A 12,260-nucleotide genomic window follows, 5' to 3' on the forward strand; every position below is an offset into this window, starting at 1 on the left:
CAAATTCTCTATAAACTTAAAAAAGTCACTAACATTATAAAACATTACTAACATTACTAAAATAATATTAGGAAAATGCTACTTATAATGGGCATTTTCATGTTGCTGGCACAGAGAGAGGGTAACTCTACCAAGTGCCACAGTATTTGGTTCTCTCTTCCTCAAGCTGCCTCTTTATTCTTCATGTTATCTGATGTTATTATTATTTTGTATTGGAGATGTGTTCCTGCTATTCCCAGTGGGAACTGAAAATATTTTGCATGAAATACCCATAAAGAGTTTTTGTTTATGAATGTGAGCCCATAAAACCCTGCTGAACATTATATCCATGAAAAAATGAATCTAAGCTCCTAACAGCGGGCCTAGAAACTTTTGCAGCATTTTGTCTGTTGAAGAGAGACTGCTTTCCATTATGCTTAAGTCACAGAAACAAGGCCCAAGTTAAGGATGCTTTGCCTATCCTAATGTCTCTCAGTCACCTCAACATTCCTTCTTTCTCTGCCATCTCTCTCTCCCTCTTCCCCTCCCTCAAAACAAGTTAAAAATAAATACATAAATAAATAAATCCCTAGCACTATCTTGTGAAATGTTGCCAATCTCAGAGGCATCCCTGTCTACATCTCTAGGCCACCTCCTTACTTCTATCCACAGGTGGGAAAACCCAAACATTCTAAGCTGGTTCTAAGATATTCTTACAGCCCAAATTTGTTACGTCCTGGGGCTTTAGCCAAGCCATGCATCTTCCCAAGTTTACACAGGATTCTCAGATAATTTCAAAACCTACATTTTTATATAACCATGCCAAATTCACTCACTGATACAACAATCAGTTTATAAGGTGACTATTGAGAAGTAACTTCCAATTTTGTTCTGTTTCAAAAGGCTATTTAATCCAATTCTAAAAATATTTCCATATCTTATTAAAAGAAAAGTCTCCCCAGTCCCTGTTCCTAAGGACCTTACTTGGTTGTGGGGGCATGAGAGTGCTGACAGCCACAGATGGAGCAGCCTTTCATTGAGGAGGCAATGGGAGATTCTGAAGCCAAAGGAACAGGCAAAGCTCTACACTATGCAGGGGTGCCGAAATACAAATGTGGAATCCAAAAGGCTCTCATATCCAAATAAGTCAAAGACAGGTAACAAAATCTACCAGACCCAGGAGTATGGTGTCAGAAAGAAGAAAGCAAACACTGATGAAGCAGCAACAGGACGTGGGTTGGGGAACTCCTAGGTGATTTCCTAGAATGTCTCATCATCTAGGATGTGGAGCTTGCTTTCACGGACCAGCCAGGGCATGATCATAGATGGCTTAGCCCATTTGAAGGGGCGATGGCAATCAGAGCATTCCTGAAGTGGAAACGTTTCTCATTACCACTGTGTTGGCTCATACCCATTCTAGTGTATTGGTTATTGGAATTAAGATGGCACCAGGGGTTGTTGGTCACTTTTCACACCATATATGACGGCTCTTGATCTCAGGATAGCAAATTTTGGCATGTGTAGTGAAGAAGGAGGTAGGGTCATGCTGGGTCAGGCATAACAGAAGGCAAAAGCAGAACAATCAGAAGTGAACACCAGGGTCAAAATGGCTTTTATGACTCTTCATACTTCCTTATAACACTGGTTGTTTGTCAAAGGCAGATATTGCTTACATTTCTAGGGAGCGCCTATGGTATTTCCCATTGTTTGGTTTCCTCTAATGTCCCGCACGGATAAATATTTAAATTTCTCATTGGCATGCCAGAGGGCTTTCGGGTCTGCTTGAGTGGCATGTGTTGTCTTTCAAATTAACCAACTGTTGCAGTTGGTGGGCTTGATGAGAAGGAAATCATGGAGATAAGTTGCTACAAAACTGTGTTTGGGTGAAAGAGTATGGTGGATAGTCAAAGGCAAAATTCTTCAGACACTGGCTAGGTGAGCTGGCCCAGGTGCTGCACTCCAGCTGGTTACTAGTTGTGAAATGATGGCTGGAGGACAAGCTGGAGAGTACAATTGAAAACCATGATATGTTCTGGGAATAGTTGTGTTTTTTTTTTTTTCCCTGATAATTTACTTTAATATTAATAGAGTGGCAATAAGCTGATAAACAGGGATACGATGTTCCAGTTTGGCACTGGAGTCTGCCATGACCAAAATGACATGCCCCTAAGAGTGGGAGAAGTCTATGGCACAATCTATGACGATGGTGTTCCAGGGCATTTGGAGCTGACAGTGATGTGGCATTGGTGTATTCAGACCTGAATTTATTATGCAAGCAGCTAGCTTAAGGACTGGTATACTGCCGATTGATGCACTCAAAATCATCAGGAATGTGCCCTATGGAGGCTTTGAAGGCCTTCCTTAGAATTTCAAGGGCCACCATGGCTCACCAGTAGCATTAGGGTGCAACGGGGGCTCTGCAGTTTGGACTTTCCTATCTAGAAGGCTCAGCAGGTCATTCTGCCAATACCCCTGCATTCCACATCCTTGGGGACCATGTCCGAATGGCTCTGAGTAAGTATGTATCTCCTTGATTGACTGTTCCTGGCCACTACAATGTTCTTTGGCAGAGAGTCTATTGGAATTATGAGGTTCCAATAATTCTGGCTTTTGCACAGTAGCTGAGCTGAGCATTAAGTAAAGGATATGGAAGCCAAATCCTTTAAAAGAGAGGTAATCAACACACTTCCAACGGCTTCTTCTGGGCTTGGAAAGACATTACAGCACTATAGCTGGGAGCTTGGGGTCTGCTCTCAGACATATTAGATTTGATTCAGGCTCTACCATTTACCAACTGTTTAACCTTGGACATGTTACTAATCCTGTATATAAATGGGGATAAAAGCAGGATCCACCTCACAGAATTGTGATTAAATAAGATAATGCATATGATATGCTTAGCACAATGCTTGCACAAGGTAAATGCTTAATAAATAATGGTGATGACTATTATTCTGGCTTTACCTCAGTAGCAATAAATGACAGCCATCAGGCTGCATCCAAATAAGAGCCTGCTGGCCCCTCCACATATTGCCTCCATGTGTCAAAGGCAGCCCTGATGGCCATCAGTGCCTGCTCCCAGGGTGGTCGTTCTCGGACAGAACCAGCTTTAGAACTTGCACATATGGTCTCCTGTCTTTGACTCCCACCATGATATAACAAGCATTTGTTTCAAAGTGCACAGCTGTTCGGGATCATAGTAGAGAAAAAACAGGACAGAAACGATTTTCCTCCTGGTGGGCAATAGTTACAGCCAAAACTCAGACAATCCCCCTTTCTTTCTCGCCTGGGTTTGACTGTTTGGATGGCCAGAGTGGAAAATGAGAGATGAATTACCAGTAGTACCATGTGAACTCCAGGATCTGTCAGACTTCTGGGTAGAGGGTAGGGGTGGGGACATTTTGCCTTCTAAAAATCAGTTTGCCTTGGCAAGACAGATCATGGAAACTCCTAATCTTCACACTTTCAAAAGTGTTTCTCAAGCTGGCCTAGAGGAGGCCTAAAGGATAACTCCGCCAGGTCGGGTGCTGGTGGGACCCAAACCTTGCAAATACAAGAGGATGCCCTCCAAACAGACACAAGCCACTGCAGTCTTGCAGGTGCCCTTTCACTGGACATTTTAGCAGCATGGTCCTGGCAGAATGGCACATTGCTGCGTAATGGGGCTGCTTAGGGAACTTCTGGAAGGCTGCCTTACATGTTCTTTGTTGCACCATTTTAGACAAGTTGCACTTCTCGAAAACCTGCACTCTGCATAGTTCATCTTTGAGGTCAGAGGGATTAGTGGACTTGCTTAGCAATCCTGAATGGGAGATTGCCTTGAGGCTGTGGCAGACCTGGCTAGAATGAGCTCTCCATTTTTCTGAGGCAGTGATGGAAGTCCTGATGAATCCTAGACACAGCTTCATATCAATATAGCTACAGAATGCCTCAGCCTGGGGCTCAGAGAGCAAGCACTGCAGTTTTGCAGGTATGCAGGGCCTACGCAGCAGGGCTACAGCAGTTTTATTCCTAATTTTAGAGAAACTCTTCTGCTTCCTGTGGGGAAATATTTGCTGGTAAACGGATACTTATTTGATTCCACGAATAGACAGACAGTGATGTAGCGCTTTGGGGCCTGCAAACAGAATTTCCAGCAGGCTTTAAAAGTGAAATGCAAGATATGTTTCCCAGGTAGTATCTGGGTCATTGACCTCCAGCTAGGAAAGGCCAAGGACAAGAGGAAAGTGCAGTCACTGAAGCTACAAGGTAGCAGACAAGTGACCTGACCATAGTCAAGTCAGTGAGACCAATGTGTGAGTGGGACCAGATCTCTCAGGGGAGAATCTCCTGGAGCCCACGTGCACTGAGTTGGTGTGGGTATGTGGTGAAGAGCCAGGCCTGGTGGTTGAGGGGGCCTGTCCGCTAAGCTTGCTAAGATCCTTAAGTACACTATGGTATGCACTCCCAAAACAGTACCAACTTGGCACCACAGGACATGGAACATGTCGCCACTGAGATTGGGGGCTGGACACAGAGGAGTGTGATGAGGCTAACCAGTTTCCTCTCTCTGAAGGGCCAGAGCCGCTTTCTAGAAAAATGGACAGCATGGCTCGGTCTGGACATCTAAGCACAGAATGGCTAGTCTCCCATACGCAAGCACAACAGCCTCACTCGGCAGCCTGACTGCCAGTGATGAGCAGCAAAAGTTCCTCCCTCCACTCTGCTTGGGAGACCACTGCAGGGACACCCTAAGAAGGTGTAGCAGGTCTTAAGGACTATCTAAACCTTCCCACAAAGCAGTTACTTGGGAGAGTGGAACTGGCCGGGCTAACTTGCAGAGAGTGGCAGTGCAGGTACCCTCCCTGGGGCATACTTTTTTTTTTTTTTAACCACCGAACACTCATTATGCCTTCCTAACCCCACCCTGATTTGCTTTCCCCATAGTGTGTCCCATCTTAGTGGAACAGCACCACAAGGCGTCCTTCCTTCGCTTTAAGGAAGTCAGAGAGATCATCTCTGAAGTCTTCTTACCATCCCTGGTTCATCCATGGGGAGGTTTGTGACCACAGGGTAGCCCTTCTCTGTCTTGGGACTTTGAGACTTTGGCAGAATAATGTAAGGATGAAATAAATGATTGGTGTTTTGGTAGTAGCACTGGAGCAAGATGGTGAAGGAACTATTTTGTCTGACCTAAAACTAGCTGGTTCCTGTCTGTTCCTAGTCTAGCTCTTCAAAACTTCCCTTCAAATCCTTGAAGCACCCCAGCATCCTTTCAATACATTATCCTTTTTTCATGGGCTTGCAAGAGTAGGTGGCTTGTAACAAAACCACCTCAGCTAATGTAGGTCCATGATGCCAGTCACCTCATTCTAATTGTAGTGGCAGCAGATATAACTCTGGAATTTAGAGACTAAGCCTTCTATGCAATGGAGCTGACATGGTATTTGGCACATTCTAAGGGACAAGGCTCATGTTCAGAGATGGGGCCTACTGATTTGTATGGAAATGACAACTCATGCCTGCAAAGTGGAAAATGAATGAAAATTATTCTGCAACCCCACAAAAAGTCCCCAAATTTTCTAGAGCTACCCAGGAAGTTCTCTGGGAAGGAGCAAAGATAAGGCTGGCTCTGCTTCGTCAGGCAGCAGCCATAATCACGAGCCAACAGCTTCAGCTCGTCTGTCATTTGGGCCAGGAGCACTGCCAAGTTTCTGAAGAATTTCATGTTTTCTTTTCCCAGAGGTAAAGACTGGAACTGACCAGACTCCATCTAGTAGTCTTAGGTATACACTAAGGAATGCTGAAACCCATCCCTCACACAGTTTAATGATGGCCAATGGCAGGCCTGGCCAGGGTTGGCTTAAATAAAGATGGGGACTCTAGACTCAGGGGATTTCTGAGGCTGGAAGAACAGGTAAAGGTCTAAAATTCTAGGAGATAAACCCAAAGAAACACCAAATATGTGGAGTCAACGCAGGTGTAGAAATCTTGCCTCAGGTGTTCAGAGATAAGAGCAAAGGCAAGTGAGCCAGGAGCAGTGAAGCAACAGGGAGCCCTTGCTGAGTGACTGCCCAGAACATCCAGTTGTCACTTGCAACTGATTTTTGCAGGTTAGTCCATCTCTTGTGCCCAGATGGATTCAGGATCATGAACAGAGCAGACAAATGAGACAGTAAAAGCAAGAAATGGAGATTCTGGGTGAATCTTCGGCAACACAGGCCCCTATGAAGGAAACCTTCTGAGCAATGGCCTGGTGGCCCTTCACTGTTGTGAAACCGTCTAGACATGAGTCCAGTGAGCTGGGGGCTCTGACACCAATCAGTTCTGTGACCATGTCTTATAATCACTGGGCCTCAGTTTTATCTTCTGAGAAATGAGAATAACAATATCTCCTCCACCTACTTTGTAGGGTTATTGCAAAGATCAGATTAATCATAAAAATGCCAGAAATCATAAGAAATCTGAAAATGCTGCAGAAACCTAAGAGCGTCATTAAGATTTTCTCTTTTCTTTTCTTTTTATTTTTTGAAATGGAGTCTTGCTCTGTTGCCCAGGTTGGAGTACAGTGGCGCAGTCCCAGCTCACCGCAACTTCCACCTCCTGGGTTCAAGCGTTTCTCGTCCCTCAGTCTCCTGAGGGAGCTGGGACTACAGGTGCACACCACCATGCCTGGCTAATTTTTGTGTTTTAGTAGAGACAGGGTTTTGCCATGTTGGCCAGGCTGGTCTTAAACTCTTGACCTCAAGTGATCCTCCCACCTTGGCCTCCCAGATTGCTAGCATTACAGGCGTCAGCCATCGTGCCTAGCCTAGATCTTCTCTTTTAGATTGAAAAACTAATGCTTTTTATTTGCCAGTCTTGTCTGCAGAGTTCAACGTTTTCAAAAAGCATTATTTTCTTGAGATAAACTGACATTTCACAGACCTCTGTTAGGAAATCAGTTGAAGAAGCTAGCAAACTTTGCACAAGCTATTTTCAATGTGGGAAGTGAGCTAATGCGTCTGACTCCCTCCAGCCATCGCTGCGACTTTTAAAGAGAAAGTGCTCTTGGGTTGCATGTTATGGCTTTTCTAGCGGCTGTTACAAAGGGAGTCCCTGCAACTGAGCCACATCAGCTCTACAACACAGTGATATCTGGGCTGCGTTCAGTGGATAGAGCCACTGTGAACCCCAGAGCTCTGTGGACATTACTTGGGTTTTGTTTTGTCATTGGATTTAGTTCGGATTCTGGATTTAATGTTGAGAGCACCCTCTTTGTGTGGTGCTATAAACAGACAAAAACAATTAGAATATCATAGTAATAATATCTTATATTTACTAAGGGTTTTTAATTTTACAAAGCAGTTTTACATTTTTTCTGCCTGAGTAACCCTCAAGCTACAAATAAGCTATGTGCCACAAATTTGACTCTAAATTGGTTATTGGCATTCAGAATGCATTTCCCAAGTTCAAGCGTGGTCAGTTAACTGTTTGAGTTCTGGGTCCTGGGGCAGGAGAGAATGTGGTCAAGGCGTGAAGAGAAAGAAGAAGAACATCTCCTCCTTCCCTCTTGTACAAATCTGAAGCTTGGTAAAAAAAAAAAAAAAAAAAAAAAAAAATGGAAACAGTCTTCAGAATCCTCCCTTAACCATTCCTGACCCCTTCTGTTGTCTCCCCAACCCTTTCTCTCCAGGCTCCTGTACACAGGCCTTACACAAGCTCCATCCCTAGGATGGTGCAGAAGGCCTCTGGTCATCAAGCCTGCTCTCCCCAACATGCGCGTGAAAAGCAGCCCCGTGACACTCTGCTTCCCAATTTGAATCCTTCAGACTGGCTGCTGCCATCTCCATCCTACATGTGGTTGCCTTTGTATTATTATTGGCACTTTGTATTACTGTTAGTGTAACTTCCCTACACCCAACTGTAGACCCCACTGAGATCAAGGACTAAGCCATATTCATCTTTGCAAATTTCCCTCTTGATTCCTTTTTTCAGTCACAGCTCAGAGCATAGTGATTTGCTAATTATTAAAAATATTGAAATAAAAATAAAAATAAATATATCCCCTACTCTGTCCAGGTCTTCTCTTTACTCAGCATGCACAAGGCTCCTGCTGTTACTGCAATATAATTTTCTACTCCTTCACTGCACAACCCTCAGGAAAAAAAGTGATTTTATTGCACTAACATATACAAATATAGCAGTGCCAGATTGCTCCAGAGGTATCTGCATTTTTTGCAAGGGGCTACCTGCTAACTCTAAGGTTGGATTTAACCTATGGATTTTCTGGAGACTCTGTTCAGGTCCCTTGCAGGGCACAGGAACTGCCGTGAGTAGGAGGCAGCTCTCCTCAGGCTTTGCAAGGCATCTCATCCTCCACTTCAGAGCCCCCTGGCAATGATTTTGCTGGTGGTTTCTGGAAGGAGGGAGAAGGGTGACTGGGCGTCTGTGTAGATTACTGTTTGCAGGCTGGGGACTAACTTTATGTAGCTATCCTCTACCTTAAATAATTAAAACTTCTCAGTTCTGGATTTAACCGAATCCTCAAGACCTTCATGGGAATGGACAAAACGCATTCCATATTGAGGTAACCTCTAGTTTAACAAGTAGGGCTTTTGGACGGTTTGCCTATTGATCTTCCTAAATCTAGAAAAGGTCTAGTTTTCAAATTATCAGGATAAAACTACATTCAGAATATAAGAAGATGAAATTTTAAAATTCATGAAAACTCTCACATATACTCAAATGTAAAACTGAAGGATTGTCAAACTTGTAATAAATAACATTTTCACCAGTTCAGAGTTGAAAGGAGTAGAAAAAATGAATTCACACTCTATAGGGTTAACGTCCCTGTACCTAGGGCCAGGGGCTGCGAGCAGTTGGCTAACTTCACTGCTTTTGCTGAGGGGTAGGTGGAGATGGGGTGACAGAGAAAAACAGAAAGTAGATGTCTTTCTAGTACTATCTTTTGTACTGGGAACGGACCACAGGTTGGAGATGAAAGCAAAAATTAAAAAATAGCCTCTAATATTAGAAATATTGAGAACTGCTTGTGGGCAGATTGCAGCACTAATTAGAAATAAGAAAATGAAAAATTAAATTCCTCTCCCTATAACATAAAGTAGTATTAAAAATCACATGAAGTCAAACATGTGCCAATAATAAAGATAAGACTTCCTACAAACCTCTATCACCCAGAGACAATGTCCGTCAATATTTGGGCATATTTCTTTCTGGTCTTTTTTTTTGCCTTTAAAAAAATGATGTCATATGCTGTTTCTTGAATTTGATATTTAACATAAAATAAACATAACATCAAAATGATGTCACATCCTGGCCAGGTGCAGTAGCTCACGACTGTAATCCCAGCACTTTGGGAGGCTGAAGCGGGTGGATCACCTGAGGTCAGGAGTTTGAGACCAGCCTGGCCAACATGATGAAACCCTGTCTCTACTAGAAGTACAAAAATTAGCCGGGCATGGTGGTGTGTGCCTGTAATCCCAGTTACTCAGGAGGCTGAGGCAGAATTGCTTGAACCCAGGAGGCAGAGGTTGCAGTGAGCCGAGATCGTGCTATTTTACTCTAGCCTAGGCAACAAGAGTGAGACTCCATCTCAAAAAAAAAAAAAAAGATGTCATATCCTGTTTCTTGCATTTGACAGTTAACATAAAAATTTCCCATGTCACTAAAAACTCCTTTAAACGCTATTTTAATAGTTGTGTAATATTTATGTATATTGATACAGCATGATTTATTTAATCTTTCATGTTTGAACAACAGGTTGTTTCTATTTTTTCTATTACACACAATGATACACTGAACATCTTTGTATATTAATCTTGTGTATTTAGGATTATTAAGATTCTCAAGTGTGAAATTATTATGCATATATTATCATGCATATATTATTATGCACATTATTATGCATATATTAACATGCATCTGTTATAAATACATGCATGTTTTAAAGGGATATCCACACATACTATCAAATTATTTTCTAAAATGATCGTATGTGTTTGTCTACTCACAAGTATCATCTGTATAACTATTATATGTTGCCACTTCTAATCAGCATTGTTTCCTTTTATTTAAAAAAAAAAAAAGATTTTCCAGCAAGATGGCCAAATAGGAACAGCTCTTGACTGCAGCTCCCAGCAAGATCGACGCAGAAGACAGGTGATTTCTGCATTTCCAACTGAGGTACCTGGTTCATCTCATTGGGATTGGCTGGACAGTGGGTGCAGCCCATGGAGGGCAAGCTGAAGCAGGGCAGGGCATCACCTCACCCAGGAAGTGCAAGGGGTCAGGGGATTTCCCTTTCCTAGCCAAGGGAAGCCATGAGAGACTGTACCAGGTGCAACAGTACACTCCTGCCAAAATACCATGTTTTTCCCATGGTCTTCACAACCCACAGACCCGGAGATTCCCTCCAGTGCCTGGCTCGGCGGGTCCCCCACCCACAGAGCCCAGCAAGCTAAGATCCACTGGCTTGAAATTCTTGCTGCTAGGGCAGCAGTCTGAGATAGACCTGGGATGCTGGAGCTTGGCGGGAGGAGGGGCGTCTGCCATTGATGAGGCTTGAGTAGGTGGTTTTATGCTCACAGTGTAAACAAACCCGCTAGGAAGCTCGAACCAGGTGGAGCCCACCACAGCTCAATGAGGCCAACTGCCTCTCTAGATTCCACCTCTCTGGGCAGGGCATATCTGAACAAAAAGCAACAGCCCCAGTCAGGGACTTATAGAAAAAACTGTCATCTCCCTGGGACAGAGCATGTGGGGGAAGGGCAGGTGTGGGCACAGCTTCAGCAGACTTAAATGTCCCTGCCTGACAGCTCTAAAGAGAGCAGCAGTTCTCCCAGCATAGTGATTGAGCTCTGATAACAGACAGACTGCCTCCTCAAGTGGGTCCCTAACCCCCGTGTAGCCTGACTGGGAGACACCTCCCAGTTGGGGCCGACAGACATCTCATACAAGAGAGCACTGGCTGGCATCTGGCAGGTGCCCCTCTGGGACGAAGCTTCCAGAGGAAGGATCGGGCAGCAATATTTGCTGCTCTGCAGCCTCCCCTGATGATACCCAGGCAAAGAGAGTCTGGAGTGGACCTCCAGCAAACTCCAACAGACCTGCAGCTGAGGGACCTGTTAGAAGGAAAACTAACAAACAGAAAGGCATAGCATCAACATCAAAAAAAAAAGGACATCCACACCAAAACCCCATACATAGGTCACCAACATCAAAGACAAAATGTAGATAAAACCACAAAGATGGGGAGAAACCAGCACAGAAAGGCTAAAAATTCTGAAAACCAGAATGCCTCTTCTCCTCCAAAGGATCACAACTTCTCGCCAGCAAGGGAAGAAAAATGGATGGAGAATGAGTTTGATGAGTTGACAGAAGTAGGCTTCAGAAGGTGGGTAATAACAAACATCTCCCAGCTAAAGGAGCATATTCTAACCCATCACAAGGAAGCTAAAAACCTTGAAAAAAGGTTAGACGAACGGCTAACTAGAACAACCAGTGTAGAGAAGAATATAAATGAAGAATATAAATCTGATGGAGCTGAAAAACACAGCATGAGAACTTCATGAAGCATACACAAGCTTCAATAGCCAATTAGATCAAGCAGAAGAAAGGATATCAGTGATTGAAGATCAAATTAATGAAATAAAGTGAGAAGAAAAGATTAGAGAAAAAACAGTGAAAAGAAATGAACAAAGCCTCCAAGAAATATGGGACTATGTGAAAAGACCAAATCTACATTCGACTGGTGTACCTGAAAGTAACAGGGAGAATGGAACCAAGTTGGGAAACACTCTTCACGATATTATCCAGGAGAACTTCCCCAACCTAGCAAGGCAGGCCAACATTCAAATTCACAAAATACAGAGAACACCACAAAGATAGTCCTTGAGAAGAACAACCCCAAGACACATAATTTTCAGATTCACCAAGGTTGAAATGAAGGAAAAAATATTAAGGGCAGCCAGAGAGAAAGGTTGGGTTACCCACAAAGTGAAGCCCATCAGACTAACAGCAGATCTCTCAGCATAAACCCTCCAAGCCAGAAGAGAGTGGGAGGCAATATTCAACATTCTTAAAGAAAAGAATTTTCAACCCAGAATTTCATATCAAGCCAAACTAAGCTTCATAAGTGAAGAATAAATAAAATCCTTAGAGACAAGCAAATGCTGAGAGATTTTGTTACCACCAGGTCTGCCTTACAAGAGCTCCTGAAGGAAGCACTAAACATGGAAAGAAACACCCAGTACCAGTCACTGCAAAAACATGCCAAATTGTAAAGACCATCGATGCCATGA

At 43.5% G+C, this 12,260-nt stretch overlaps 1 protein-coding gene across 3 annotated transcripts in view; it reads right to left on the reverse strand.

Moving 5' to 3' along the window:
- The window catches only part of AXDND1 (axonemal dynein light chain domain containing 1), a 196,129-nt gene that overhangs the window by 4,651 nt on the left and 179,218 nt on the right, over positions 1-12,260 (reverse strand). The window lies entirely within an intron of this gene.

Source organism: Macaca thibetana, chromosome 1 (genome assembly GCF_024542745.1).
Source record: "Macaca thibetana thibetana isolate TM-01 chromosome 1, ASM2454274v1, whole genome shotgun sequence".
In the NCBI taxonomy this organism is placed as follows: domain Eukaryota; kingdom Metazoa; phylum Chordata; class Mammalia; order Primates; family Cercopithecidae; genus Macaca; species Macaca thibetana.